Raw genomic sequence first — 25,827 nt, forward strand, 5'->3', positions numbered from 1 at the left:
AACCTGACCCCTACACTAAGCCTAACGCTAACACTGACCCCAAAGACGACTAACCCTAACCAACACCCTAAGACTTTCGTAACCCTAACCCTAACACTAACCTGGTCTAAACCCAGCTCTGTTCCCCTGGCGGGGACAACTGCTGCACCCAGGCCTCCCAGGGGTTTGGAGGATGCTATATGGGGGTCAATATATGGGCAATGCATTGAGTGGAGTGTGAGCCTTGACCAGCTTGGGGACCAGTGGCTCAGGGAGTTCTGCTGGAGCAGGAAGTTCGGTAAGGAGCCCCCAGGCAGTGGTGACCTCACTTCCCAGACAACAGAGCCCAATGGAATGGGAACCCACGTATCCAGGCACCCCTTTACAGAGAAAACCCGACTGCCAAGCTCATTTCTAGGCACATCCTAAAGAAAGTGTCATGTTATTCTGCTGTACTGAAGCCCAGAGGATGCATGGAGAAGAGAGCTCGCCTGACAGACAGGTCCCTTCCCTGGCAGGTCATATCAGGTTTACCAACGATACAGGCCCTTTGGCTAATAAAATCAAAAGGTGACAACACGGGGCTCACAGTCAGAAACTCCCACACCTTCTGTTCCATCGGTGTAGCCCTAGGTCTCCTCCCCGTCTATGTGTGTGTGTGTGTGTGTGTGTGTGTGTGTGTGCGTGTGTGTGCGTGTGTGTGCCTCTGGGTGTTTGTGAGTCTGAGTGTAAAGAGGAGGTGGCCATGCCATCGTGGGTGGAGATGCCCCAAGCAAGATCAGGCTGATGAGGGGTTAGAGGTCTGGTGGGAAAGTCATGTTCACTCCCCAGTTTAAGGCTGGTTACGTGGTATCGGCTGTAGGGTTTATCCTACCCAGGGTTTATCCTGAGACCTTGTAGGGATGGGTCCATACACAGGAGCGGGGCTAACCCCAACAGTAACCACTATCCCTGACCCTGACACTGACTGTGAGCCTGCACCAAATCCTAACCCAAGCCTTGACCCTGACCCTGAACCTGACCGTGACTGTGATCCTGACCTGAACCCAAAACCTATAACTAAGCCTGACACTCACCCTGATGTGGACCCTGAACCTGAACCTAATGCTGATATTACTGTAACCAAGACTCATACCTAACCATGACTCTGACCCTGACCATAATCCTAACCCTAACGCTGACCTAAACCTGACCCTAACCCTAAACCTGACCACGACTGTGAGCCTGACGCTAGCCCTAAACCTAAAGGTAACTCTAACCATGACCCTAATACGGACCCTGAACCTAAACCTAACGCTGACCCTGACCCTAACATTAACCCCTACCCTAAACCAAAGCCTAAACCTGACCTTACACTGTCTAACCCTAAACCTAACCATAACCCTACTTCTAACTCTAACCCTAAACCCAATCCCAAACCCTACCGCCGAAACCTAACTGTGACACTGAACCGAACATTGACCCTAAACCAAAGCCTGACCCTAAACCTGACCCTGGCTCTGACTTTCACCTGACCCTGACCGTGACCCTAATCCTAACCATGACACTAACACTGACCACCACATAATTTTGTCCCTGACCCAAATGTGAAATTTAAATCAATACTTGAACCTGACCCTAAACCTGACACTGGTGCTAAACTTCACCCTGACCCTGACACAGACCATGGCCATAAACCTAACCCTGACCCTTACAGTGACCCCAACCCTCACCTGAACACTAAACCTGACCCTGACTGTGAGCCTGATCTTAACTCTAACCCTAAATGTAACACTGACACTGACACTAACTCGGGCCCTCCCCCAAATCCTATCGCTGAACCTAACCCTAACACTAACCCCTAACCCTACCACAGACCCTGTCCCTAATAAGTTCTAAACATTATCGTCAAACTAATGTTAACCCTAACACTAACCCTAAACTTTAACAATAACCATGACCTTATACCTGACTATGATCATAACCCTAACCCTGAAATTTGCCTATACCAGACGCTGACCCTAAACCTGACCCTGGCGTGAGCCTAAGCCTAACCATGACCCTAACACTGACCACTACATAACCCTGTCCCACCCTAATGTGGACTTTAAACCAATACCTGATCCTGACTGTAAACCTGACACTGGCCCTAGAATTCACCCTGAACCTGACCCAGGCAAAGACCAGAAACCTAACCCTGACCCTAACAGTGACCCTGACCCTGACCCTAAAAATAACCCTGACACTGAATGGGAGCCTGACCCTAACTCTAACCCTAAACGTAACCCTGACCCTGACACTAACACGGGCCCTGACCCGAAACCTAACGCTGAACCTAACCCCAAAACAAACCCCTAACATTATCGCTGATACTGACCCTAACCGGGTCTAACCCTAACCTGCAACCTACCTCTAACCCTAACCCTAACCCCACTTTAACATTAATCCTGACTCTCTCCCGGACCCTGAACATAATCCTAACTCTGAACTTTGCCTATATCAGAACTTAAGCTTAAACCTGACCCTGGCCTTGACCATAACACTGACCCTAACCCTGACTGTAAACCTAACTCTGACCCAACCTGTGATTCTGGACAGAATCTTAACCTAAAGCTAACCCTGTTCCTGAAACTACTCATGAAACAGAACCTAAACATAAAGCTGACCTTACCATAACAATGAACCTAACCCTGACCTTGACCCTAACCCTGACACTAAACCTGTGCCAAACCTATCCCTGACCCTGAGATGAACCTTGTCCCCAAAACAAAACTTGAACCTGAACCTAAATCTGACCATAACACTGCCTGACACTAAACCAAACCGTTACCCTAACACTGACACTGACACTGACTCTGACCGTAACGCTAACAGTGACCCTACTGTGAGCCTGACCATAAACATAACCATGAACCTAACCCTAACCCTGACCCCTACCCTAAGCCAAACGCTTACTCTGACCCCAAAGACGACTAACCCTAACCATCACCCTAAGTCTTTCTTAAACCTAAACCTAACACTAACCTGGTCTAAACCCAGCTCTGTTCCCTCTGCAGGGGACAACAGCTGCACCCAGGCCTCCAGGGGTTTGGGGTGGCTATATGGGGGTCACTGGATGGTAATGCATTGAGTGGAGTGTGAGCCTTGACCAGCTTGGGGACAGGTGCCTCAGGGAGCTCTGCTGGAGAAGGAAGTTCGGTAAGGAGCCCCCAGGCAGTGGTGACCTCACTTCCCTGACAACAGAGCCCAACGGACTTGGAACCCAAGTATCCAGGCACCCCTTCACAGAGAAAACCCGACTGCAAAGCTCATTTCTAGGCACATCCTAAAGAAAGCGTCATGTTCTTCTGCTGTACTGAAGCCCAGCGGATGCAAGGAGAAGAGATCTCACCTGACAGACAGGTCCATTCCCTGGCAGGTCATTTCAGGTTTCCCAACACCCCAGGCCCTTTGGCTAATAAAATCAAAAGGTGACAACATGGGACTCACAGTCAGAGACTCTCACACCTTCTGATCCACAGGTGTAGCCCTAGGTCTCCTCCCCGTCTATGTGTGTGTGTGTGTGAGTGTGTGCGTGTGTGTGCGTGGGTGTGCCTCTGGGTGTTTGTGAGTCTGAGTGTAAAGAGGAGCTGGCCATGCCATCGTGGGTGGAGATGCCCCAAGAAGGAACAGGCTGATGAGGGGTTAGAGGTCTGGTGGGCAAGTCATGTTCACACCCAGTTTAAGGCTGGTTACGTGAGATCGGCTGTAGGGTCTACACCCTTCTGCCCAGGGTTTATCCTGAGACCTTGAAGGGATGGGTCCATACCCAGGAGCGGGCTAACCCCAACAGTAAACCACTAACCCTGACCCTGACACTGACTGTGAGCCTGCGCCAAATACTAACCCAAGCCCTTAACCTGACCCTGACCCTGACTGTGATCCTGACCTGAACCCTAAACCTATACCTAAGCCAGACACTCACCCTGATGTGGACCCTGAACCTAAACCTAAACCTAATGTTGATATTACTGTAACCAAGACTCATACCTAACCATGACTCTGACCCTGACCCTAATCCTAACCCTGATGCTGAACTAACCCTGACCCTAACCCTAAACCTGACCGCGACTGTGAGCCTGACGCTAACCCTAAACCTAAAGGTAACTCTAACCATGACCCTAATACGGACCCTGAACCTAAACCTAACGCTGATCCTGACCCTAACACTAACCCCTACCCTAAACCAAACCCTAACCCTGAATTTACGCTGTCTAACCCTAACCCTAACCATAACCCTACTTCTAACTCTAACCCTAAACCCAATCCCAAACCCTACCACCAAAACCTAACTGTGACACTGAGCCGAACATTGACCCTAAACCAAAGCTTAACCCTTAACCTGACCCTGGCCCTGACTTTCACCTGACCCTGAACCTGACCTTAATCCTAACCATGACACTAATACTGACCACTACATAATCTTGTCCCTGACCCGAATGTGGACTTTGAACCAATACCTGAACCTGACCCTAAACCGGACACTGGCGCTAAACTTCACCCTGACCCTGACACAGACCATGAGGATAAACATAACCCTGACGCTTACAGTGACCCAGATCCTCACCTGAACACTAAACCTGACCCTGACTGTGAGCCTGATCTTAACTCTAACCCTAATGTAACCCTGACCCTGAGACTATCACGGGCCCTCCCCCGAATCCTATCGCTGAACCTAACCTTAACACTAACCCCTAACCCTACCAAGGACCCTGTCCCTAACAAGTTATAAACCTAATCGTCAAACTAACGCTAACCCTAACACTAACCCCAAACTTTAACAATAACTATGACACTATACCTGACTATGATCATAACTCTAACCCTGAAATTTGCCTATACCAGACCCTGACCCTAAACCTGCCCCTGGCGTGAGCCTAAACCTAACCATGACCCTAACACTGACCACTACATAACCCTGTCGCTCAGCCGAATGTGGACTTTAAACCAAACCTGATACTGACCGTAAACCTGACACTGGCCCTAGACTTCACCCTGACCCTGACCCAGGCAAAGACCAGAAACCTAACCCTGACCCTAACAGTGACCCTGACCCTAGCCTAACAATTACCCTGACATTGAATGTGATCCCGACCCTAACTCTAACCCTAAACGTAACCCTGACCCTGACACTAACACGGGCCCGGATCTGAAACCTAACGCTGAACTTAACCCTAAAACTAACCCCTAACATTATCGCTGACACTGACCCTAACCGGGACTAACCCAAACCAGAAACCTACCTCTAACCCTAACCCTAACCCCACTTTAACAATAACCTGACCCTCTCCCGGACCCTGATCATAACCCTAACTGTGAACTTTGCCTATGTCAGACCTTAACCTTACCTGACCCTGGCCTTGACCTTAACACTGACCCTAACCCTGAGTGTAAACCTAACTCGGACCCAATCTGTGATTCTGGACAGAATCTTAGCCCTAAAGCTAACCCTGTTCCTGAACCTACGCATAAACAGAACCTAAACATAAAGCTGACCTTACCATAACCATGAACCTAACCCTGACCCTGACCCTAACCAGGGGGCTCAGAGTCAGAGAGTCCCACACCTTCTGATCCACAGGTGTAGCCCTAGGTCTTCTCCCCGTCTCTGTGTGTGTGTGTGTGTGTGTGTGTGTGTGTGTGTGTGTGTGTGTGTGCGTGTGTGCCTCTGGGTGTTTGTGTATCTGTGTGTAAAGAGGAACTCGCCATGCCATCGTGGGAGGAGATGCCCCAAGCAGGATCAGGCTGATAAGGGTTTAGATATCTGGTGGGCAAGTCATGTTCACACCCCAGTTTAAGGCTGGTTAAGTGGGATCGGGTGTAGGGTCTACACCCTTCTGCCCAGGGTTTATGGAGCAGGAAGGTTTGTGGAGCAGGAAGTTCGGTAAGGAGCCCCCAGGCAGTGATGACCTCACTTCCCTGATGACAGAGCCCAACGGATTTGGAACCCACGTATCCAGGCACCCCATTACAGAGAAAACGCACCTGCCCAGCTCATTTCTAGGCACATCCTAAAGGAAGCGACATGTTCTTCTGCTGTACTGAAGCTGAGAGGATGCAGAGAGAAGAGAGCTCGCCCGCCAGACACGTCGCTCCCTTCAGGTCATATCAGTATTCCCCAAGGCCTCAAACCCTTTGGCTAATAAAATCAAAAGGTGACACCAGGGGACTCAGAGTCAGAGAGTCCCACATCTTCTGATTGACGGGTGTAGCCCTAGGTCTCCTCCCCGTTTCTGTGTGTGTGTGTGTGTGTGTGTGTGTGTGAGTGTGTGCATCTGGGTGTCTGTGTATCTGTGTGTAAAGAGGAACTCGCCATGCCATCGTGGGAGGAGATGCCCCAAGCAGGATCAGGCTGATAAGGGTTTAGATATCTGGTGGGCAAGTCATGTTCACACCCCAGTTTAAGGCTGGTTAAGTGGGATCGGGTGTAGGGTCTACACCCTTCTGCCCAGGGTTTATCCTGAGACCCTGAACGGATGGGTCCATGACCCAGGAGCGGGGCTAACCCTAACAGTAACCACTAATCCTGACCCAGACCCTGACACTGACTGTGAGCCTGCCCCAAATCCTGACCCATGCCCTGACCCTGACCCCGAACCGGACGCTGACTGTGATCCTGACCTGAACCCTAAACCTAAACCTAAGCCTGACACTGACCCTGATGTGGACCCTGAACCTAAACCTAACTCTGACATTATCGTAACCATGACTCAAACCTAACCAGGAACCTGACCCTGAACCTAATCCTAACCCTGATGCTGACCTAACCCGGACCCTAACCCTACCCCTGACCGTGACAGTGTGCTTGACCCTAACCCTAAACCTAATGGTAACTCTAACCATGACCCTAATAAGGACCCTGAACCATGAACCTAACCCTGACCCTGACCCTAACCCTGACACTAAACCTGTCCCAAACCTAACCCTGACCCTGACATGAAACTTGCCCCCACACCAAAACCTGAACCTGACCCCAAACCTGACCATGACCCTGAACCTGACCCTAAACCTAACCGTCACCCTAACCCTGACCCTGACCCTGACTCTGAGCGTAACGCTAACCCTGACACTACTGTGAGCCTCACCCTAAACCTAAGCATGAAACTAACCCTAACCCTGACCCGTACCCTAAGCGTTACATAACCCTGAACCCAACAATGTCTATCCCTAACCCTGACCCTAAGTCATTCTTAACCCTAACCCTAACAGTAACCTGGTCGAAACCCAGCTGTGTTCCCTCCAGCGGTGACAAAAGCTGAACCCAGGCCTCCCAGGGGCGGGCGGAGGCTGTATGGGGGTGACTGGATGGGCACTGCATTGAGTGGAGTGTGAGCCTTGAGCAGCTTGGGGACCGGCGGCTCAGGGAACTCTGGTGAAGCAGGAAGTTCGGTAAGGAACCCCCAGGCAGTGGTGACCTCACTTCCCTGATGACAGAGCCCAACGTAATTGGAACCCACATATCCAGGCACCCCATTACAGAGAAAACCGTCATGCCCAGCTCATTTCTAGGCACATGCTAAAGGAAGCAAAATGTTCTTCTGCTGTACTGAAGCCAAGAGGATGCAGGGAGAAGAGAGCTGGCCCGTTAGACAGGTCCCCTCCCTGGCAGGTCATATCAGGTTTCCCCAACGCCTCAGGCCCTTTGGCTAATAAAATCAAAAGGTCACACTAGGGGGCTCAGAGTCAGAGAGTCCACACCTTCTGATCAACCGGTGTAGCCCTAGGTCTACTCCCCCCCTCTCTCTGTGAGTGTGTGTGTGTGTGTGTGTGTGTGTGTGTGTGTGCGCGCGCGCGCGGCTCTGGGTGTCTGTGTGTCTGTGTGTAAAGAGGACCTGGCCATGCCATCATGGGTGGAGATGCCCCAAGCAGGATCAGGCTGATGAGGGGTTAGATGTCTGTTGGGCAAGTCATGTTCACACCCCAGTTTAAGGCTTATTAAGTGGGATCAGGTGTAGAGTCTATACCCTTCTGCCCAGGGTTTATACTGAGACCCTGAAGGGATGGGTCTATGACCCAGAAGAGTGGCTAACACTAACAGTAACCACTAACCCTGATCCTGACACTGACTGTGAGCCTGCCCCAAACCCAAACCCAATCCCTGACCCTGACCCTGACCCACACACTGGCTGTGATGCTGACCAGAACCCTAAACCTAAACCTAAGCCTGACACTGACCCTGATGTGGACCCTGACCTAAAACTAACTCTGACATTACCGTAATTATGACTCATACCTAAACATGACCCGGACCCTGACCCTGATCCTAACCCTGACGCTGACCTAACACTCACCCTAACCCTAACCCTGACCGTGACTGTGATCCTGTCCCTAACCCTAAAACCTAATGGAAACTCTAACCATGACCCTAATAAGGACCCTGAACCTAAACCTAACACTGACCCTGACCCTAACAATAACCCCTACCCTAAACCAAAACCTAACCCTGACCTTATGCTGTCTAACCCTACACTACCATAACCCTACTTCTAACTCCAAACGTAACCCCAATCAGAAAACCTAAGTCCAAAACCTAATGTGACACGGAACCGAACATTGACCCTAAACCAAAGCCTGACCCTAAAACTGACCTTGGCCATGACCTTCACCTGACCCTGACACTGACCCTAATCCTAACCATGACACTAACACTGACCACTACATAACCCTGTCCCTGACCCAAATGTGGACTTTAAACCAAAACCTGAACATGACACTAAACCTGACACTGGCACTAAACTTCACCCTACCTTGACCCAGACCATGACGATAAAGTAACCCTGACCCTAACAGTGACTTCGACCCTGAACTGAACACTAAACCTGACCCTGATTGTGAGCCTGACCCTAACTCTAACCCTAAATGTAACCCTAACCCTACACAAACACGGGCCCTCCCCCGAATCCTATCTCTGAACCTAACCCTAACACTAACCCCTAACCCTACCACGGACCCTGACCCTAACAAGTTCTAACCCTAACCGTCAACCTAACGCTAACCCTAACACTCACCCTAAACTTTAACAATAACCCTGACCCTATACCTGACTATGATCATAACCCTAACCCTGAAATTTGCCTATACCAGACGCTGATCATAAACCTGGCCGAGAACTTTACCTATACCAGACCGTGACCCTAAACCTGACCCTGGCCCTAACCCTAAACCTAACCATGACCCTAACAATGACCACTATATAAGCCTGTCCCTTACCCGAATCTGGACTTTAAACCAATACCTGAACCTTACCGTAAACCTGACACTGGCCCTAGACTTCACCCTGACCCTGACCCAGATAAAGACCATAAACCTAACCCTGACCCTAACAGTGACCCTGACCCTGACCCTAACACTAACCCTGACACTGAATGGGAGCCTGACCACAACTCTAACCCTAACCGTAACTCTGACCCTGACACTAACACGGGCCCTGAACCGAAACCTAACGTTGAACCTAACCCTAAAACTAACACCTAACATTATCCGTGACAATGACCCTAACCCGGTCTAACCCTAACCCTCACCTACCTCTAACCATAACCGTAAGGACACTTTAACAATAAACCTCACCCTCTCCCTGACCCTGATCATAACCCTAACTCTGAACTTTGCCTATGTCGGACCTTAACCTTAAACCTGACCCTGGCCTTGACCTTAACACTGACCCTAACCCTGACTGTAAACCTAACTCTGACCCAATCCGTGATCCTGAACAGATTAGTAACCCTAAAGCTAACCCTGATCCTGAACCTACTCATAAAACAGAACCTAAACATAGAGCTGACCATACCATAACCATGAACCTAACCCTGACTCAGACCCTAACCCTGACACTAAAATGGTCCCAAACCTAACCCTGTCCCTGACATGAACCTTGCCCCCAAACCAAAACATGAACCTGACCCTACATCTGACCATAACCCTTAACCTGACCTTAAACCTAACCGTCACCCTAACACTGACACTGACCCTGACTCTGACCATAACACTAACCCTTATACTACTGTGAGCATGTCCCTAAACCTAACCATGAACGTAAACCTAACCATGACCCCTACCCTAAGGCATCCGCTAACCCTGACGCCAACAACGTCTAACCCTAACCCTGACCCTAAATATTTCGAAACCCTAACCCTAACAATAACCTAGTCTAATCCCAGCTCCGTTCCCTCAGCTGGAACAATAGCTGCACCCAGGCCTCCCAGGGGCGGGGGGAGGCTGTATGGGGGTCATTGGATGGGCACTGCATTGAGTGGATTGTGAGCCCTGAGCATCTTGGGGACCGGTGGCTCAGGGAGCTCTGGTGCAGCAGGAAGTGTGGTAAGAGGCGCCCAGGCAGTGGTGACCTCACTTCCCTGACAACAGAGCCCAACGGAATTGGAACCCACGTATCCTGGCACCCCATTACAGAGAAAACCCGCCTGCCCAGCTCATTTCTAGGCACATCCTAAAGGAAGCGACATGTTCATCTGCTGTATTGAAGCCTAGAGGATGCAGGGAGAAGAGAGCTGGCCCTCCAGACATGTCCCATACGTGGCAGGTCATATCAGGTTTCCCCAACGCCTCAGGCCCTTTGTCTAATAAAATCAAAACGGGACCCCAGGGGGCTCAGAGTCAGAGTGTCACACACCGTCTGATCGACCGGTGTAGCCCTAGGTCTCCTCCCCGTCTCTGTGTGTGCGTGCGTGTGCACGGCTCTGGGTGTCTGTGTGTCTGTGTGTAAAGAGGACCTGGCCATGCCATCATGGGTGGAGATGCCCCAAGCAGGATCAGGCTGATGAGGGGTTAGATGTCTGGTGGGAAAGTCATGTTCACACCCCAGTTTAAGGCTGGTTAAGTGGGATGGGGTGTAAGGTCTACACCCTTCTGCCCACGGTTTATCTTGAGACCCTGAAGGGATGGGTCAATGACAACTAACAGTAACAGTAACACTAAAAGTAACCACTAACCCTGACCCTGACACTGACTTTGAGCCTGCCCCAAACCCTAACCCAAGCCCTGACCATGACACTGACCCTGAACCTGACTGTGATCCTGACCTGAACCGTAAACCTAAACCTAAGCCTGACACTGACCCTGATGTGGACCCTGAACCTAAACCTACCTCTTACATTACCGTAAACATGACTCATACCTAACCATGACCCTGACCCTAACCCTATTCCTAACCCTGACGCTGACCTAACCCTGACCCTAACCCTACCCCTACCGTGACTGTGAGCCTGACGCTAACCCTAAACCTAAACATAACTCTAACCATGGCCCTCTACAGACCCTGAACCTAAATCTAACGCTGACCCTGACCCTAACACTAACCCCTACCCTAAACCAAACCCTAACCCTGACCTTACGCTATCCTTAACCCTACCATAACCCTACTACTAACTCTAACCGTAACCCAAATCCCAAACCCTACCACCAAAACCTAACTGTGACACTGAGCCTTACGCTAACCCTGACCCCAACGACGTCTAACCCTAACCCTCTGCCTGTGTTCCGTTCACTTGTGATCTTTCTTTGTCAAATAAATAATAAATAAATTCTTAACAAAAAAAGAATGACTCTACTTTTAAATAATAGCTTAAAAGGGGCACCTGGGTGGCTCAGTGGGTTAAAAAGACTTGTAGACCAGTGGATTAGAGTGCCCAGATATGGACCATCAACTCTATGGTCAAAAAATCTTTGACAAAGCAGAGAAAATTACACAGTGGAAAAAAGACAGCCTCTTCAATCAATGGTGCTGGAAAAATTGGACAGCTATTTATGGAAGAATGACACTCAACCATTCTCATACCATACATAAAGATAAATTCGAAATGGACAAACGACCTCAACGTGAGGCAGGAATCTATCAAAATCCTATAGGAGAACATAGGCAGGAACCTCTTGGACACTGGCCACAGCAAATTCTTTCAATACATGTCCCCAAAGACAAAGGAAACAAAAGCAAAAATGAACTTTTGGGACTTCATCAAGATCAAAAGTTTCTGCACAGCAAAGGATACCGTCAACAAAATGAAGAGACAACCCACGGAATGGGAGAAGATTTTCACAAATGACATTACAGATAAAGGGCTGATATCCAAGATCTATAAAGAACTCCTCAAACTCAACACACACAAAACAGATAATCATGTCAAAAAATGGGCAGAAGACATGAACAGACACTTCTCCAAAGAAGACATACAAATGGCAAACAGATGCATGAGAAAATGTTCATCATCATTAGCCATCAGGGAGATTCAAATCAAAAGCACATTGGGATACCACCTTACACAGTTAGAATGGCCAAAATTAACAAGGAAATAAACAACAAGTGTTGGAGAGGATGTGGAGAATGGGGAACCCTCTTACACTATTGGTGAGAATGCCAGTTGGTGCAGCTACTTTGGGATACAGTGTGGAGACTCCTTAAGAAATTAAAATTGACCCTGCAATTGCACTACTGAGTATTTACCCCTAAGATACAGATGCAGTGAAAAGAAGGGACATCTGTACCCTAATGTTTATAGCAGCAATGGCCACAGTCATTAAACATTGGAAAGAACCAAGATGACCTTCAATGGATGAACGGATAAAGAAGATATGATCCATTATTACAATGGAGTATTATGCTTCCTTCTGAAAGGAAGGATACCCAACTTTTGTATCAACATGGACGGGACAGGAGGAGATAATCCTGAGTGGAATAATTCAAGCAGAGATTGTCAATTTCCATATGGTTTCACTTAATTGTGGAGCATAAAGAATAACACAGAAGACACTGGGTGATCAAGAGGAGAAGTGAGTGGGGGGAAATTGGAGGGGGAGACAAACCATGAGAGACTCTGAGAAACAAACTGAGAGTTTTGAGGGGAGGGGGCAGAGGGTTGGGTAAGCCTGTTAATGGGAGTTATGGAGGGCACATATTGCATGGAGCACTGGGTGTGGTGCATAAACAGTGAATTTTGGAACCCTGAAAAAAATAAAATAAAAATGACAACAACTCCTTTTCCCAACATGTGGTAGGAGTCCCCCAAATGATTGGAAGCAGCCTCCATTAGAGATCAATCCACTGCATGTTGAAGGTCCTCCCACTTCAAAAAGACCAGGAAATATCCAATCCCAAAACAAAGTAAGGGCCAGCTCCACCTCATGGAATACCACCTGCTCTCCCTTAGATAGTGTGCTGTTGCTTTAATAAACCTGCCTTCTGCTTTCTCTTGGGCATTGATCTCTAATTCTCACAGGCCAACAATAAAAATAATGATGGTTTACCATTACAATTCATAGAAAAGGAGGTACAGGGAAATTGAATGAAAGGGAATAACAAAGTAGGTTCATAAGTCAATCTTCCTTGTAAAAAAATTAACCTGAAAGTGCGTTTCTGCCACCTCTTTCCTGTTTGATATGATAAAGAATGACCACGATACATGAATTAGAGTTCGGGATTTTGAAAAGCATAATAGCTTTATACCAACACTTGAGCATTTATTTATTTATTTATTTATTTATTTATTGCTAACAAGATAGGTCGATTTGATGTGCAGTTCCTGACAACCAACCTCAGAAGAAATTCCATCTTCATGAGAAGTCAGAAAGAACCACAAACCAAACCTCAAAATAGATTCAAAGAGAAAATACTCTTAAAAAAATTTCCCTTCCTGGGGCACCCGAGTGGCTCAGTGTGTTTGGCTCACTGGGCCTTTGCGTTCGGCTCAGGTCATGATCCTAGGGTCCTGGGATTGAGCCCCATGTCTGGCTCTCTACTCAGCAGGGAGCCTGCTTCCACTTCTCTCTCTGCCTGCTCTCTGCCTACTTGTGATCTCTGTCTGTCAAATAAATAAATAAAATCTTTTAAAAAAATGTCCCTTGGGCACCTGGGTGGCAGAGTGAGTTAAAGCCTCTGCCTTCGGCTCAGGTCATGATTCCAGGGTCCTGGGATCGAGCCCCACATCAGGCTCACTCCTCAGCAGGGAGCCTGTTTCTTCCTCTCTCTCTGCCTGCCTCTCTTCCTACTTGTGATCTCTATCAAATTAATAAATAAAATCTTTAAAAATAAAATTTCCCTTCCTATCAGAAGCAGACCAAACCACTAACAAATTCCCCAGAAAGCTTCATCTAAAAGGTTGTACTTTCTTCAGACACCCAGCAGGACCTTCTTCTCTGGGCCTGGTATTTCTTCAATGGCCTATTCCAGAGAATAAGACACTAAACTACTGAGCGCCAAGGGCCTCAGAACCACGAAAGAGATGATGAGGGGCACAAAGTATGCCTCTGGTCACCAAGAGGGTATGTTAACGTTTGCTGCTTTTCTGCATTTTTCAAAGCTGAGTTTTTAGCTGGTGGCAGCTCCTTTAGGATAAATTGCTGATACCGTATAGTAAAAGCTATTATATGATCTTTTACAAACCATTTGCTATCTTTGCAATCTCATGTGCCAAGACAGACACGGATTATTTAAAACCCTGAAGAGAGTGCTATTGCATTTAAATTGCCTGTAACCTTCGTATAATAGATTTATGATTGATGATAGATTTAGTTAAAATATAACTGTTTTAAATATTTATTCTTAGTAAACGATTTCAAACTATGCTCATTTAAGTAAGTTGGTGCATAATCCCATTTCTATTAAAACATAGTGCAAGGACCAATGCCACGCTTCCGCAAGAACTCCAAGCTCTTTTTCTAGAATGGCCATATGCGTATGTATCAGGCATCCTCTTTTCACTCCATTGAGGAGCACCTACCATGGAGGTCATGTAATAACCAATAACCAAAAAACAAACAAAAAACCCAAACATCCAGGTCGAAGTGATTCGCGCGTGCCATCATGCAATGGCGGACCCTGCCTGGAGACTAGGAGACTGCTCAAAGAGATCGCTGGCAGGCATCTCAGCCCAGGCCTGTGCTGGGGAAGCTGGTTCCCGGCTTTGGGCACAATCAGGAAGCCAGCGAAGTGACCCGGAGTGCAGCTGGGTTTAGGGCTGATGATCTTTTCGCAGCCAGGCAGCACTCCGACACCCGCTCCGGGAGCCAGGCTAGGAGGCTGCCCAGCGCTGGCGCTGGCCACGCTCGCAGGCCCCCAGGGCTTCGCCGGCGCCCGTGCCCGGGCCCACGCCTCAGGGCTGAGGGGGAGGGGGGCGCGGGCGGCCCGGAGAAGGGGCTTTGCTAATTGCGGAAGCGGGAAGTGAGCTCGCGGAGGACTCGGCAGAGAGTCTGAGAGGAGGTGGAGGGGCTGGCAGAGGAGGGGCTCTCAGCGCCATGGTGCTGTGCTGCGGCCTAGTCAGGACTCAGGACCCCCTTCCTCGCCGCCCCTGCACTCCCGCGCTCCAGCCCAGCCCCTGAGGCTGCGCTGTCCCGCTCCCGTGGCCCGCTGCCCCGCCCCACCCCATGGCTTCTCCGGAAGACCCTCTGCGAGCAGGTAAAGTGACACCGCGCCACGCCCTCATCTGGAGCAGAAAGCGCGGGCCGCGAGCTCGCGGGGGTGTTGGGACCCAGCCTCCCGCGACCCCCGGGGCAGCAGGACCACCCCGGACGACACACCGCACCCGGGACCCCACGGAATCGGGCCAGGGACGGAGCCATGCGAGGTGCCCCCCCGCCAGCGAGCGCAATAGCCCCCATCATTTGGCACCCCCACGCTGGGTGCTGAGGACCCCCTTCCCTCATCCCGAGCCTTGGACCCGCCACTTTTGTTCTGGACTTGGGATCCCAGGTGGAAACTAGTCCCTCAGACCTACCTGGCAGCAAGGAGCGCAGGGAGGGATTCTCGGGTTTTCCACCCTGGCTCTTCCTCTCTCCACATTCACATGCCTTCTGGCCTCCCTCTCCTCACCACATTGTCACTTTTATTAAATGGTTTTGTTCTGCATGTTGACCCACAGAGCGATTCCATGAATGAATATACTGGAAACTAAGTCGGAGCCCACCTGTGAGAGCCCACCTGTGGAGGCCTTTCATTAGAATGGTCTCTGGTTCTAGCCTCAGTTCAGAATACTGTGTGTACCTGAGGACCGAGTCCAGATGTTTCTTTCATCTCTGACTTGAATTTGAATCCTAACGTCACTATGACCTGGGAAGCCGAGGTCCACAGCATCTTCATCTGAAATTCCACTAGAGCTCCCATTTACCTAGTACCCAGCCTGAGTCTGTTTTCCACTACTGTCAGGGTTCCAGAAGTTCATGCACTGCCCACCACTGACAGTAGGGGCATCTCTCTGTCCAGATTTTCCCTTTACATAAGGAGGTCAGTTACAGGAGATTAGGGCCCACTCTAACGACCTCACTGTAATGTGATTGCATCTGTAAGGACTCTAGTTCCAAGTAAGGTCACGTTCTGTGGTACCAGAGATAAGGACAGCAGCAAGGTTTCTGGGGGTAATGCAAGGTCAGCTCTTAACAGTCCACTCACTGGCTCCCCAAATTCGTGTCCTTCCCGTGTGCAAAATACCTTCACCCAATGCCCTCCAAAGCACTAATCATGCCAGAATCAACTCAAAATCTGAAATCTCATCTGTCCGCCTCCACTGAAAGACCTAGATCTCACCCAGACCATGGGACCTGAGGACTGCATCCAGAAGCCACAGTCTCCTGGTAAAGCTTCCCATCAGGTCCTGACATCACCCTCATTCATCCCAGCAGCCGAGGGCCTACAGTTCCCAGAGACAGTTTCTCAGAGGAAGTTTGAAGACCACCTCAGAGGACGTTCTTTGGGAGTGAATGAAGAGGGAAGGGGGTCAGAGACTCCTGCCATTCCCAGGGCACCCAGAACCCAGAGAGTGAGGCCTTGGGTGCTTTCTAGTGACAGATTCAAGGCAATTCTTTGACTTTGGGACTTCAGAGTTAACTTAGTTTTCATTTGTGATTATTATTTTTGTGTGGGGTTCATAGCTTTTCTTTTGACCTATGGCTGTTTTCACTCCCGGTTCTGAAGAAGCCCCTAAATCCTAACCCTGTTGAGGACTCTGAAAGCTCTCAGAGCAGCAGTACTGGGGGACAGTGTGGACACATGGTTTGGTTTCTCCTCTGGCCTGATTCTGCGGCAGCCCCGCTCTGTCCTCCTCAGACTTCAGAGCAATAGCTGAATAAGTGGAGAAAGGACCAGGGGTCAGGAAGGTGGCCACCGAAGAGTGACTTCTCTGGAGGGTGGCTGAGCTAGTGAGTGAGAGTGTTTGTCCAGCTCTGCCTGCAGTCTGGATGGAGCTGAACAGGGGCCAGGGAAGGGGAGGAGGAGCAGAGAGCAGGGACAAAGGGACCAAAGAGGAGATTCAGACGAAGGGAAGTAATTGGGAGGAGAGAAGAAACTCTAGAAGACAGGCATGTAGAAAGGAAAAGGGATGAAGTGGGCATCGGGAAAGGGCACCACCAGGGATGGAGAGAGGGGAAGGGAAGAGGGAGGGAGGGAGGAAAGGGGAAAGGAAGAAGGGAGGAGTCAGCACGCCAGGGCTCCCCCTGCATCTGAAGAAGAGGTGCCTGGTCGCTCTTGTCAAACAGGGTGCTCACTCTTTGGTCCCAGTTTCTGCTTCCAGTGCTCTTGGGCTTTGCAGCAAATTAATGACATATATAAAATTATAGGGAAATGACACCTTCTGTTCCATTATGAGTACAGCTTTTAAAATGGTCTCATGAGGCAGGGATTCTAACCATTGGCTGCGCAAGGCATGAGGCCTGTTAGTGATTCTATTTTTTCCTCTGCAGAATGGGTCTTTCTACATTCCAGGTCCTTTCTACCCCCAAAAATAATGCAGCGATTCTCTCAGTGAGTTGTACATTTGGTTTAAACAGCCAACTGTCTCTTAAAAGGGACTTTTGTTTAAAGTCCTTTAAAAAAAAAAAGTCCTTTCAAAAAAATATTTTTTTTAATTTTTTTATTTTTTAATCCCATATGTTTACTCTGATCCTGGAACTTTGTCACTTTAACTTTCTCTTTTGATTAAAATAATCTTCATCATCAGCACCTACTGCTCTCCTCTCCTGGTGGTCTCTCCAGAAGGGGTCTTCTCTAGCTCTACTACCAGGAGATGGGCACTTCCCCTCTACCCGTGTTGCCGGACCAACCTTACCTATCCTGCAGGGTCAGGTCGGCCTGGCCTTTTATCTGTTTTTCTCTTCTGAGTGGTTAGTTTTTCATAGATTCCGTGCTTTGCTTTTGTCAGGATTTACCCTGGACTTTCAAAACCCTTTTCTTGTGCCAGTGAAGCCTAGGAAACAGTCCTGATGAGAGAACCACGAACTCGAACAGATCATGTTTATCCTGAATGTTCTGTCCAAAATGAAAAATACATTTCTGAGGAGCCTCGAGATCTCTGAGAAGGGAAGTTTCACCAAATCTGTCATGTAGGGGAATCAATTCCGATTCTGTGTCAATTTTCCTACTTTCCCAGCTAATAATTCTCTACCTCAGAAAGCCCACTCTCAACCGTTTCCTCTCTCAAAGGCAGTTGCTCTTAGAGTCTGCACATGGCACTTGGGGCCTGCTGGTCGTTGGCTACTGCCCTCTGTACCTTGGGTCTAACAGCTGCGGGGCATCAAGATGAGAACGTCTCTTGTTCTAAGACTTAATATAGTTTGGGGCACTTGGGAAGCAATATTCACTTTTTAAGTTGATCCAAGTGTTCGACCTTTTTTAATTATTCTAGTTCCACTGTTTACTTGTTCTAAGATTTGTGCTCCCCCCCCCCATTTTAATATGTCTTAAGGTGGCATTCACCTTGCACTTGAGGATATATCTTAGTTTAACTGGCAGCATTTTTCTTTCTTAGTCGAACATAAACTATAGTGCATCTTACCCTTGATGAAAGCTCGGATGCAATTAAATACTCTATTATGGTTATGATTCTGATATTTGAAATCCTCCGGTAGTTCCCTGTGCCCCTACAGTGTAGTACCTCACCTCGGCATAGCATACAAACAATCTCAGCCCCAGTTTTAACCCCGGGGCTCAGCCTCCATCCCCAGGTGATGCTGTGAGATCAGCTGTCCGTTGTCATGAACGTGCTGTAGCTTCCCGAATGCACTGTGCTGCCTCCTGGCACTTTGAAACTTGACACTCTCATCCTCATTCTTTGCTTTGCCCTTGTCCATCACCTCCCCTGAAAATCAGTTCCTAAGTGGCTTTTCCCAGCTCCAACCTACCCTTGGCAGTCTTTTATCTCCCTGTGGTAAAGACTGTCACACTGCACCATGGACATGCCCATTGTCCCACTGAGAAGAGAAAAGGGACAGTGAGGGCCCCCCAGCATTTGCAGCTTTAGTGCAGAGCCCCATGCCTGGCTTGCAAGAAATGCCAGATCATGAAGACAAACGGAGATCATCCTCTGGCTAAAACCAGCTCTTCTTTACCTACCGCAGGATCTGGATCAATAAAGAGCAGCCAGTTATTATTGCTGTTTTTCTAGGGATTGTTTCCCCATATATTTCCCAGGTCTTTACTCTTTTTATAGCACTTTAATTCAGGCTTCAACCACTTCCTAGTCTGATCAGGTGAAATCATTTTCCTTCCCATACCCTCGATGTATTTCACACCTAGTAATTCTTTTTTAAAAAAACTTATTTACCCATTTGACAGATCACAAGTAGGTAGAGAGAAAGACAGAGGGGGGGGATGCAGGCTCCCCGCTGAGCAGAGAGCCCGATGTGGCGCTCCATCCCAGGACCCTGATATCATGACCTGAGCCGAAGACCGAGGCCTAAAGCACTGAGCCACCCAGGAGCCACATATCTGGTAATTTATAATCAACGTGGATTTGCTGCATCAAATAGTTCCTTCTTCTTCAAATATAAATATGTAAATATATTGATTAAATCACGCGCATGTCTTAGTTGAATGTCATACCTTTAGTAGCAAACTTGAAATATTGGCCATTGGTTTTGATTTTTGTTTTGGTTTGTTTTGGTTCGGTTTTTGTAATTTTAAAAATCCCTCCAGTCCTTGGCTCTGTCTGACCTGATTGCTTTCAGCTGTTTCTGCAACAAAGGTGTCCGGGTAGCGAAAACTCTCATTGTTTACAGTGGCGCCCCCTTCTGAACACTTTGTTCATAAAAAGCTTTTTTTTTTTTTTGTTGATTATGGTAAATATGGAACAACAATGAGGTATTCCAAAGAGGTGAACCACAGATAAATTTCTCTAAGGGTAGGGTGAGGGTTACTCAAAAAGGAACTTGACAAGGCTTTTAAAGATATCAACAATCATTATAACATAACGTGACTGATTGTTACCGTGCTCTTAACTGGGCAAACACTTGTTGGCTTCCAAGATAAACTAACGTAGTTGACATGGTTCTAGCGGCCTTCTAGCACAGGGTCTCATGAGGCAGGGATTCTAGCCACTGGCTGTGCAAGGCATGAGGCCTGTTAGTGATTCTATTTTTTCCTCTGCAGAATGGGTCTTTCTACATTCCAGGTCCTTTCTACCCCAATAAATAATGCAGCGATTCTCTCAGTGAGTTGTACTTTTGGTTTAAACAGCCAACTGTCTCTTAAAAAGGACTTTTGTATAAAGTCCTTTAAAAAAAAAAAGTCCTTTCAAAAAAATTTTTTTTTTTTTTTTTTTTTTTTTTTTTTTTTTTTTACTTTTTAATCCCATATGTTTACTCTGATCCTGGAACTTTGTCATTTTGACCTTCTATGCTGATTAAAATATTCTTCATCATCAGCACCTACTTCTCTCCTCTCCTGGTGGTCTCTCCGGAAGGGGTCTTCTCTAGCTCTTCTTGCAGGGGATGGGCACTTCCCCTCTACCCCTGTTGCCGGACCAACCTTACCTATCCTGCAGGGTCAGGTCGGCCTGGCCTTTTATCTGTTGTTCTCTTCTGAGTGGTTAGTTTTTCATAGATCGGGCTTTGCCATTGTCAGGATTTACTCTGGACTATCAAAACCCTTTAGTTGTGCCACTGAAGCCTAAGAACTGTCCTGATGAGAGAACCAGAAACTCGAACAGATCATATTTATCCTGAATGTTCCATCCAAAATGAAAAATACATTTCTGAGGAGACTCAAGATCTCTGAGAAGGGAAGTTTCATCAACTCTGTCATGTAAGGGGCATCAATTCCAATTCTGTGTCAATTTTCCTCCTTTCCCAGCTAATAATTCTCTACCTCAGCAAGCCCACGCTCAACCGTTTCCTCTCTCAAAGGCAGTTGCTCTTAGAGTCTGCACATGGCACTTGGGGCCTGCTGGTCGTTGGCTACTGCCCTCTGTACCTTAGGTCTAACAGCTGCGGGGCATCAAGATGAGAACGTCTCTTGTTCTAAGACTTAATATAGTTTGGGGCACATGGGAAGCAATAATCACTTATTTTGTTGATCCAAGTGTTCGACCTTTCTTAATTATTCTAGTTCCACTGTTTACTTGTTCTAAGAATTGTCCCCCCCCCCATTTTAATATCTCTTAAGGTGGCACTCACGTTGCACTTGATGACATATCTTAGTTTTACTGACAGCATTTCTCTTAGTCGAACATAAATTATAGTGCATCTTACCCTTGATGAAAGCTCGGATGCAATTAAATACTCTATTATGGTTACGATTCTGATATTGAAATCCTCTGGTAGCTCCCTGTCCCCCCACAGTGTAGTACCTCACCTCCTCGGCATAGTATACAAACCATCTGACCCCCAGTGTTAACCCCGGGGCTCAGCCTCCATCCGCAGGTGATGCTGTGAGATCAGCTGTCGGTTGTCATGAACTTGCCGTAGTTTCCCGAATGCACTGTGCTGCCTCCTGGCACTTTGAAACTTGACGCACTCATCCTCACTCTTTGCTTTGCCCTTGTCTATCACCTCCCCTGAAAATCAGTTCATAAGTGGCTTTTCCCAGCTCCAAACTACACTTGGCAGTCTTTTATCTCCCTGTGGTAAAGGCTGTCACACTGCACCATGGATATGTCCGTTGTCCCCTTGAGAAGAGAAAAGGGACAGTGAGGGCCCCCCAGAATTTGCAGCTCTAGTGCAGAGCCCCATGCCTGGTTTGCAGGAAATGCCAGATCATGAATACAAACAGAGATCATCCTCTGGCTAAAACCAGCTCTACTTTGCCTACCGCAGGATCTGGATCAATTAGGAGCAGCCAGTTATTATTGCTGTTTTTCTAGTGATTTTTTCCCCATACATTTCCCAGGTCTTTTCTCTTTTTATAGCACTTTAATTCAGGCTTCAACCACTTCCTAGTCTGATCATGTGAAATCATTTTCCTTCCCATACCCTCGATGTATTTCACACTTAGTAATTCTTTTTTTAAAGATCTTATTTACCCATTTGACAGATCACAAGTAGGTAGAGAGGCAGGCAGAGAGAGAGGGGGAAGCAGGCTCCCCGCTGAGCAGAGAGCCTGATTTGGGGCTCCATCCCAGGACCCTGTAATCATGACCTGAGCCGAAGGCAGAGGCCTAAACCACTGAGCCACCCAGCAGCCCCATATCTGGTAATTTTTAATCAACGTGGATTTGCTGCATCAAATAGTTCCTTCTTTTTCAAATATAAATATATAAATATATTGATCAAGTCACACGCATGTCTTAGGAGAATGTCATACCTTTAGTAGCAAACTTGAAATCTTGGCCATTGGTTATGATTTTTGTTTTGGATTGATTTGGTTTGGTTTTGTGTAATTTTAAGAATCCCTCCAGCCCTTGACTCTGTCTGACCTGATTGCTTTCAGCTGTTTCTGCAACAAAGTTGTCCTGGCAGCGAAAACTCTCATTGTTTACAGTGGCGCCCCCTTCTGAACACTTTGTTAATAAAAGGTTTTTTTTTTTGGGGGGGGGGGGTATGGTAAATTTGGAACAACAATGAGGTATTTCAAAGAGGTGAACCACAGATAAATTTCTCTAAGGGTGGGGTGAGGGTTACTCAAAAAGGAACTTGACAAGGCTTTTAAAGATATAGACAGTCATTATAACATAACGTGACTGATTGTTACCGTGCTCTTAGCTGGGCAAACACTTGTTGGCTTCCAAGATAGACTAACATCGTTGAGATGGTTCTAGCGGCCTTCTAGCACAGGGTCTCATGAGGCAGGGATTCTAGCCACTGGCTGTGCAAGGCATGAGGCCTGCTAGTGATTCTATTTTTTCCTCTGCAGAATGGGTCTTTCTACATTCCAGGTCCTTTCACCCCAATAAATAATGCGGCGATTCTCTCAGTGTTTTGTACTTTTGGTTTAAGCAGCCAGCTGTCTCTTAAAAAGGACTTTTCTTTAAAGTCCTTTAAAAAAACGTCCTTTTGATGAGGGAGCATGAGGCTGGCTGAGAACAGAGCAGGGGCTGTGCCTTGCACCCCTTCTCTACCCATTCCCCTTGGTAATATGTGTGACATTTCACAGGCACCCCTGACTGCCCTAAAAGAAGAGCAAATGGTTATCTTGCAGAGATCACAGTCCTGCAAGGCAGGAGTCTCTCTTGGTTTACAAATGTCCTTGACATTTACAACAAAGAAGTTGCCTTATCAATAGCCCAATTTCCAAAGATACATAACTCAGTTCCTCAAGCCCTCCCCTCCATAAAAAAAACCGAAGGAGATGCAGGTAGAAGGAAAAGTAAATAAAGTTAAATTTCTTTTAAGACCTAAATATCGCTAACAAGGACGTTTGATAGCAGGAATGTAACATTCCACCAGGAGACTCCCAATTGAATTTATGTTAGTGCCTCATTAGAGGGAAAGTGGCCTTGGCTTGATAGTAACCAGGCCTTCCATATCCTGACAGTCTTCTTTATCCCAATAGCCCTTCTGAACAACCCTTTGTCCTCACCTACCCAACTCCTGTGTATATAACCAGCCACTCCTCACATGCCTGGGGCAGCAGCTCTTCCTGCCCATGGGTCCTGTCCCCGTGCTTTAATAAACCACCATTTTGCACCAAAGATGTCTTAAGAATTCTTTCTTTAGTCGTCAGTTCTGAACCTCACCCCACCAAACATGACTTAGGATCTGGAAATTCATCAATTTCAAAAAAAAAAAAATCTTTTTTTTCATTTTTTATTTTTTAATCCCATATGTTTACTCTGAATCTGGAACTTTGTCATTTCGACCTTCTCTTTTGATTAAAATATTCTTTGTCCTCCCCCCCCCCATTTTAATATCTCTTAAGGTGGCACTCAGCTTGCACTTGAGGACACTTCTTAGTTTAACTGACAGCATTTCTCTTTCTTAGTCGAACATAAACTATAGTGCATCTTAACTGATGAAAGCTAGGATGCAATTAAATACTCTATTATGGTTACTATTCTGATATTTGAAATCCTCCTTTAGCACCCTGTGCCCCTTCAGTGTAGTACCTCACCTCCTAGGCATAGTATACAAACCATCCCAGCCCCAGTGTTAACCCCGCGGCTCAGCCTCCATCCGCAGGTGATGCTGAGATCAGCTGTCGGTTGTCATGAACTTGCTGTAGTTTCCCGAATGCACTGTGCTGCCTCCTGGCACTTTGAAACTTGACACTCTCATCCTCATTCTTCGCTTTGCCCTTGTCTATCACCTCCCCTGAAAATCAGTTCCTAAGTGGCTTTTCCCTGCTCCAACCTACCCTTGGCAGTCTTTTATCTCTCTGTGGTAAAGCCTGTCACACTGAACCGCGGACATGCCCGTAGTCCCGCTGAGAAGAGAAAAGGGACAGTGAGGGCCCCCCAGAATTTGCAGCTCTAGTGCAGAGCCCCATGCCTGGCTTGCAGGAAATGCCAGGTCATGAAGACAAACAGAGATCATCCTCTGGCTAAAACCAGCTCTTCTTTGCCTACCGCAGGATCTGGATCATTAAAGAGCAGACAGTTATTAATGCTATTTTTCTAGGGATTTTTTCCCCATATATTTCCCAGGTCTTTACTCTTTTTATAGCACTTTAATTCAGGCTTCAACCACTTCCTAGTCAGATCAGCTGAAATCATTTTCCTTCCCATACCCTCGATGTATTTCACACTTAGTAATTCTTTTTTTAAAGATCTTATTTACCCATTTGACAGATCAGAAGTAGGAAGAGAGGCAGGCAGAGAGAGAGGGGGAAGCAGGCTCCCCGCTGAGCATAGAGCCTGATGTGGGGCTCCATCCCATGACCCTGAAATCATGACCTGAGCCGAAGTCAGAGGCCTAAACCACTGAGCCACCCAGGAGCCCCATATCTGGTAATTTTTAATCAACGTGGATTTGCTGCATCAAATAGTTCCTTCTTCTTCAAATATAAATATATAAATATATTGATCAAATCACACGCATGTCTTAGGAGAATGTCATACCTTTAGTAGCAAACTTGAAATCTTGGCCATTGGTTTTGATTTTTGTTTTGGTTTGATTTGATTCGGTTTTTGTAATGTTAAAGATCCCTCCAGCCCTTGGCTATGTCTGACCTGAATACTTTCAGCTGTTTCTGCAACAAAGTTGTCCTGGCAGCGAAAACTCTCATTGTTTACAGTGGCTCCCCCTTCTGAACACTTTGTTTATAAAAAGCTTTTTTTTTGGGGGGGTATGGTAAATGTGGAACATCAATGAGGTATTTCATGACCTGAGCCGAAGGCAGCTGCTTAACCCACTGAGCCACCCAGGCGCCCATGGCCTTGACCTTAACACTGACCCTAACCTGACTGTAAACCTAACTCTGACCCAATCCGTGATCCTGAACAGAATCGTAACCCTAAAGCTAACCCTGATCCTGAACCTACTCATAAAACAGAACCCAAACATAAAGCTGACCTTACCATAACCATGAACCTAACCCTGACGCTGACCCTAACCCTGACACTAAACCTGTTCCCAAACCTAACCCTTACCCTGACATGAACCTTGCCCCCACACCAAAACTTGAACCTGACCCTAAACCTAACCGTCATCCTAACACTGAACCTGTCCCTGACCTTGACTGTAATG

This window comes from Mustela lutreola, chromosome 10 (genome assembly GCF_030435805.1).
Source record: "Mustela lutreola isolate mMusLut2 chromosome 10, mMusLut2.pri, whole genome shotgun sequence".
Taxonomy (NCBI): Eukaryota; Metazoa; Chordata; class Mammalia; order Carnivora; family Mustelidae; genus Mustela; species Mustela lutreola.